Source organism: Austrofundulus limnaeus, unplaced genomic scaffold (genome assembly GCF_001266775.1).
Source record: "Austrofundulus limnaeus strain Quisiro unplaced genomic scaffold, Austrofundulus_limnaeus-1.0 Scaffold16, whole genome shotgun sequence".
NCBI classification, from domain to species: domain Eukaryota; kingdom Metazoa; phylum Chordata; class Actinopteri; order Cyprinodontiformes; family Rivulidae; genus Austrofundulus; species Austrofundulus limnaeus.
In genome coordinates, this window is record NW_013952418.1 from 1,777,675 (window position 1) to 1,784,939 (window position 7,265).

Genomic DNA, 7,265 nt, shown 5'->3' on the forward strand with positions numbered 1-7,265 from the left:
ATACCTGACTTTAAGTCTTTAAAAACTTAATATTTAAAAAGTTTCTAAAGCAGACGTGTTCTCAGGCACCAGGTTCCAGGAAGTAATCCTGATTTAATAGTAATCCTGAATCCATCTGGATCAATTATTGGTTGTAAATGTTCTCTGTTTCAGTGCAGAAGAGCTTTAAAGCTTATGTGTAAATGCTGGGTCAGCAGTCATTTTACTATTTCAACCATTTTTTTGTACTTTTCAAAATATTTAACTTTATTCACATTATTTTCCTGTTAAAAATGTTTTCTTCAGCCTAATTGCTTTTTTGCAACAGTTTTTTTTTTTTTTTTTTTTTTGTTTTTGTTTTGCTCAACACTTAGGTCTGAGCTTCATTAAATGTCATGAAGTCAGGAGTGTTCGTATTTTAGCACACGTTTTCCTTCTTCCTGCACTTGGTCTTCCTCAGATCCATGTGCAGCTCTGCCCAGTGAAAACATGATGAGCACCGGCAGAACCTGACGAATCGTCGCGGGAGCCGAGTCACCTTGCTGCTGGGCTCCGGTCCAGGAGGAGACAGTTATGGTGGTAAACTAATGTCCTGAAGTGGAGGACAAGCTCTCTGTTCCTCGCTGTTTATTGGTCAGAACCAGCTCTGATGAAAGGTTTGACTGAACACAAAGCTGTGATTGAGCTCCTAAATCAGCACTAAAATCTTCCCTCCGTCCTTATTCTTCCCTCTCGGCCCCTTCTCCTTTCATTGTTTCAGTGCTCCGCTGCCCTGAGTTTTCTTTATCGTGGCTTCCTCCATCTGTCACTGCAGGTGTCTTCCTGTTTGTTGTCTGCGTGGCTTTGATCACGGCTGCATTACACTCGTGTAAATTCTCGCCCTCTCGCAGTTATTTGCCTTTGTTGTTGCGTCGCGCGGAGATTTGTTGATGCTAGCTGACATTTTTGTTGTTAAAACGATAAAAGACAGAAAATTTATCCCTCGCTGCTTTTCAAATAGCAACGCACTTGGCAATCATGCAAAATATCACAGCAGATATTGAATGGCTCGTTATCTTCCTCAATGCACCAATTTATTCCCTCTTCAAACCTCTGAATGGCGTCCCGCGGTCGCAGCGCTCCGAGCGTTCATTCGGAACAGTCACAAACAAATTGTTGGGGCTTGGTTTGGTGCGTTTCCTCTGTTCTGAACGTGCAGCAGCAGATCTTCATTGGCCTCTTGATAGATTATTAGGTTTGGAATGCAGGAGTGGAGGAGAATTCTGTTTAGCTGGAACATATAGAAATGGAATTGAAATAAAAACGGAAATGTTCAATAAAACTATGGATCTGCACAAGAAAAAGGTATTTTAGTGACCTTGTTTGTGTGTGAGAGTGTTMGCAAAATATATCATGAACCATTTGACAGAGTTCAATGAAATGTGCAGAAATCAATCAACAAATTCACATCTACAACTGATTATTGATTCAAGATGGCCGCCACAGCTAATTGATCTTGGAAGAACAAAAATAGCTTTAACTCAGACAGTTTTACAGATACTGGTATACAGTTTGGTGCAGTGTTGTATAAAGTACTACAGAGTTATACTTGAGTAAAAGTGCAAGTGTCTTACCATAAAATTACATTGGTAAAAGTTAAAGTCCTAAAGAATCAGATATTTTTGTACTTAAGTATCAAAAGTAAATTTCTGAAATAAAATGTACTTGAAAGTAAAAGTATTGGGTAAAAATGAGCAGTTAGATTTTCCATATTATTGACATTTATTGGGAGGTGACCTCTCCAAAAACACATTTTTCTAAAGGCCGGGATGACTGTGTCATTAAAATGTTAATGTCCTGGTGGAGTGCGACATTATTTGTGTCACATGGAGCGCAATTTATCTGGATAGTATTTTTTTTTTACAATAAGCTGGAATGTAAACAAGCAGAAATGAAATAAAAGTAACGACTTTCTACTTCTTGCCTTTTCTTAAAAAGTAAGGAGTAGAAAGTACAGATAACTGTGTGAAAATGTAAGAAGTAAAAGGTAGGCTGAAAAAATAATTACTCAAGTAAAGTACAGTTAACCAAAATTTCTACTTAAGTACAGCAACAAAAGTATTTGTACTTAATTACTTTACAACTCTGGTTTGGTGTGGTAGTAGCTGAGAGTCATTCACAACTCTCACTCTAAGCACGACAGCTTGTGAAATCAGGAAGTTTTTTTTTTTTAAGTTTTACCAAAGTTATTATCAGGGTTTCTGCAGAATCCTCCCGCTGTCTTTGTGGGGTCCAATTGACCCCACTCATGTTTATTGTGGCAGGGGGGTCCTCCTGAACCCCACCTAATTAAGCGGTGGTTGGGGTGGGGGGTGTTTGGTGGTGTTTGTGGGTGGCCTGGTTGTCTCTCCAAGAGGCAGCCATGGCTTTTACTTGCCAGCTTTTTTAGCGCGCCACAATCAACCCCAAAAATAAGGCCTTAATTAGCCTTAAAATGTTTTAAATCAATCTTTCAGAGGCCTTAAAAATCTTAAAGGGGCAATATTATGCGTTTCTCAGGCATATACAGTATTTAAAGTCAATACCATAATAATGTAACTGTCACCTTCAGTTGTTATTAAAATCCTGTTTATATGTTTAAATATAAATTAAACTTTTCATCCTGTCTGTTTCTAAACACCTTGAAATTGGTCTCTGTYTCTTTAAGAACCTCCTTCTGCTTCTGTCCCACCCATTTCAGCACGGGGCCGGGTGTGTGTGTGTGCTCTGTGATGAGGAAGCTCGGTTCAGAGACACAGAGGAGGAGCTGGTCCCAAAAGGCGGTTCTAGGCCCAACTGGTCGATYCTGGTCCCCTGCCTGCTGCCTCAGGACTTCTCAAACGTATGAATGAGTCAAAGTAAGACTCTGTATGTTTTGGATGAGAGGATAACAAAACTCAAAAAAGTTGATTTTATATGATATTGCCCCTTTAACAATAAGTAAGTAGGATGATTGTAATTCCTCTAAAAAAATTAAAATAAAATAATTAAATTAATTGGTAACATTTATTTATTTTTAAAAATAATTTACCGATTGCCTCTSACAGTTTGTTGTTTTGTGTTACAATACACATTTAGATAAAATTGTTGCTAACCTTTTTTTTTTTTTTTACATATGTGTTTATTGTGAAGTTGGTCTTCAAATGGCATTAAAGAGGTCTTAAACAGTCTTAAAGTTAACTCAGTAGGAACTCTGGATTGTTTCTCAGGATAGTAAACTCGGGTGGCGGGCGATATGCATTATTTCAAGGGAAGCTAGGCCTTTAGTTTTACATAAGTTCTTCATAGAAGAATGTTGTATTAGTGTTATTCATCGGAAGAAAACACTAATAACGGAGTCATTTGTCAGTTTTTAGCCTGTTTTAATTATTGAAGCCACAGAAAAGGCAGCAGACCGGGACCTTAACTGTACTTTTTTGTGTAACAGCCGAAGCGTGTTGCTGAATCCCGCGGGGCTTTTGATACAGAGCAGAGTGACAACTGTAAAAGCACTTGTCGTACAGTTGTGCTTTGTCGGTGGCGAACAGCAGCGAGCACATCTGGCTTTGATCACCATGGCGATGGTGTTGCAGGGAGTGACGGGGCATGCAGAGCGGCGGATCCTCGGGGGAACCGTTATCCCGTTTAGTGAGCCTAATGAGAGAAAAGGTGTCGCACCTCGGCTGACTGCGGTCGGCGTCGGGAGCCGAGGCCCACACCAGTAAACGCACGGAGCGCACGGCTCACGCACACACGAGTGAACCGCCGCCTCTTTTCTCCTCGTCAGGAGGAGCAGAAGTAATAACTCACACGCAGTTACGTTTCCAACGCAGCCATCATCAAATTAACATGCTGTTAACAGGGAAAATATGAGAAATGTCAGAACGGTGTTAAAATCTGCTTTTAATTGTGGCCTGTTGTTACGTCCCATTCATTTTAGTGAATCACAAAAATCTCCAGTTGCAGAAAGGTTCTTACAACGAGTCAAGGAGAAGAGATAAAACAGTTCAGGCTCAATGCTGAGGGAAACAATAGTGTTTGATTTGAAGCCGTTCAGCCCACCTACCTTATCTGAGGCTTGGTTTAAAAAAASTCTTTAGAAAGTGTGCAATTAGTTGTAAAATAACAGTTAAGCTACATAAGATCAAAACAATGAATAATTTAAAGGGACACACTGATTCAATTCAATTCAAAAATACTTTATTGATCAGAGGGAAGTTGGATGTTGTTGTAACTCATCATTATAGAGTTATTGTAGATGCTGATGGCTGTGGGCAGGAGAGATCTGTAGTGGTCTGTATTACAACAAAACTGAAGACACTCTGTTTTTCCATGAGAATGGTCAGTGTTGTCCACAGTGTTTCATTATCTCCACTAATTCATCTCATAATTAACGATTAGGTTTTTGTTTGTGTAGAACCAAACCAAGATGCCTGAACCMGCTAAAACCACTCGCAAGAAGAGCTCGAAGAAAGCTGTGACTAAGACGGCCGGCAAAGGAGGTGAGAAGAAGAGGAAGACCATCCAAAAGATCGAAAAGAAAAATAAGTAGGTCCTCTGACAGTTCCTTTAGTGAAACGTTTCGTGTCTCCTCCAAGAGACTTCTTCAGTCTGATGGGTTTCAGGTGAACTCAGCCTTATAAGCTCCGCCTCCACATGGTGGACAAACAGGCTGGTCACAGGCAAAAGAGGACCATCAGCCAAACTATAGGTCATCAGTGCCTTGATTGTTTCTATTGTTCATAGAGGGTCATGTGCCCCATCACCTGACTATTGTTGGGGCCCTGATTCACACATTTTGCACACAGGGGGCGGAGTTATATTTGCAATAACAGTGTTGTAGGAGGAGGACAAATGAACACAAAGGCCTACATCTCTGTTTAATGGTGGACAGTTTATCTTCACAAAGATGGCTTCCTTTACTCCTCTCTCAAACCAACGTTCCTCTCTATCAAGGATGAGAACATCTTCATCCCTGAAAGAGTGACCACTGGCCTGTAGATTAGTGTAAACTGCAGAGTCCTGACCTGATGATGAGTGTAAACTGCAGAGTCCTGGCCTGAGGATGAGTGTAAACTGCAGAGTCCTGGCCTGACGATGTAGCTCGTCTGTGCTGGCTCATTATTTTGAACAGTGGCTGTTTTGTTTCCCCAATGTATAACTGATCACAGTCTTCCTGACACTTAACAGCATACACAATATTACTCTGTGCCGGAGAACTGGATCTTTGGGGTGAACCAGTCTTTGTCGTAACGTGTTTTGGGGTTTGAAAGGAGGAGAGCTACTCCATCTACGTGTACAAGGTGCTGGAGCAGGTCCCCCACCCCTGACACCGGCATCTCCTCCCAAGGCCAAGAGCATCATGAACTCGTCCGCCAACGACATCTTCAAGTGCATCGCCTCCGAGGCTTCCCGCCTGGCTCACTACAACAAGAGGTCCACCATCACCTCCAGGGAGATTCAGACCCCCGTCCACCTGCTGCTGCCCGGAGAGCTGGCTAAACACGCCGTGTCTGAGGAGCACCAAGGCCATCTCAAAGTACACCAGCTCCAAGTAAACTTACTTCAACAAACTAATTATCACTCACTAATTACATTTTACTTAAGACCACCTTATTTTTCAAAAAAACATTAAGTGCTTGGTGAATGTAACCCTAACCACTATTAATTTATAGCCGTTTAGCAGTCACAAAATTCAAACTCTTTGAAGTCTTATTGTAGATTTTGACCTGATAGAAACAGATAGAAGCAGCAGCCTTCACCACCTCCAGTGAAACAGCGTTCTGGTTTCATGTGGTGGGCCGACACCTCGCTGAGGGGCTTTTTGTGTTGATCTTTCATTTAATTTGTCACCCGTCAGAATTTATTTATTTACTCTGAAAAGACGAGTCGTGGGATGGAAGGGGAGATGATTTGTTCCTGTGTTTCGCTTCTATCTTCTGTGTCATTTTGGCACGGGTCCTGGTCTGCCACCGTGCTGAAACTTCATGCTCAAACGGCGCCGTTGCTCATCAGAGAGCCAGGGAACAGTGATGGCTTCAGGGAGCACAGCCAGCGCCGCTGTCACAAACACATTTGTCAGGAGCGTACAGGTATCTGGCAACAAGACGCCGTCACATCACAACAATCTGAACATCGCTCCGAAATCTGATTTCTCATTATCAYCCCACTGCTTCTGCACCTCAACGTTCATGGAGATTAGAAGGAAGGAAGGAAGTCCACTTTTGTGTTTCTGCTCATTTGCCAAAAAAGAACTTCTAGAAGGAAAAGTACAAGTTTATAAATCTTAAAGGGGACATCCACTTTTGGAYATYCACTGCAAAATCCACWTTWTTTGGCTGTTACATTTTGTTGTGRGCTTAGAGTCTCTGGGAGGCAGAAAAGTTGAATTCAGTCTCTCCTGGTGCTGCAATTTTTTTATCTTTCTATTCTGTTTGGGTCAGATTTTTCATCAGTTTTCTCTATTTTCTATGATGTTTTCTGAACTATTACGTCAACTTATTTGTGATGGTATTACCATTTGAGGTCCGGGCTTACAGACTACAATTTCCTTGTCTTAATTCTCTGGTTCTTGGTCAGACTCTGGTTCTGGGTCAGACTCTGGTCCTGGGTCAGACTCTGGTTCTGGGTCAGACTCTGGTCCTGGGTCAGACTCTGGCTCCAACATGTAAGGCTGGATTGACAAGTCTTCTGCTGCTGACATCTTTTAATAAAACTATAAATAGAACATTTCTGCAAGCTAGAAAATGTTACCCCCTCTCTCAAACTGGAGTGAACCAGTCTGGAAGCTAGAGGGGGGCGGGGCTTAAAGCATCTTAAAGGAACAGTAACAAAACGAGCTGATTTGAGACACACGGCCGAAAAGTGGTGAAAGAGGAGCTGGTAAAGTTAAAATAAGGATGAATTCAGACCAAAGCTTTGTAGATCTACTTTATAAAGACCTCCAACTGAAGGATTTAAATGTAAACAGGAAGGATTTAAAAGCATCATATGTCTAATTTAAATTCAAAAAGAAAACCAAGTTCAGAATGACTAAATGCTATTTGTTAAAGTTAAAACAATCAGAATGAAAGCTAACATGCTCAAAAAACAAACTAAAAACAAACATTTTGCAAAACATTTTATGCTAAATGTGATCTTTAGCTACAGTTTAATAAAAAAGTTGTCCCCCTCCTACAGTGCTGCTATTGCCAGTATCACTCCACCCCTTGTTAACAATAGGTGTTAATTAGGTGTCAACGATAGCCATGTGATGTGAGTATCAGTCACATGGAGGCAGGGCTTAAAAG

The 7,265-nt window shown here is 41.2% G+C and overlaps 1 pseudogene; it reads left to right on the top strand.

The window, feature by feature from the left end:
- The first annotated feature begins 4,302 nt into the window (after positions 1 to 4,302).
- On the top strand, positions 4,303 to 5,719 carry LOC106513921 (histone H2B 1/2-like; annotated as a pseudogene).
- The last annotated feature ends 1,546 nt before the right edge of the window (positions 5,720 to 7,265 follow it).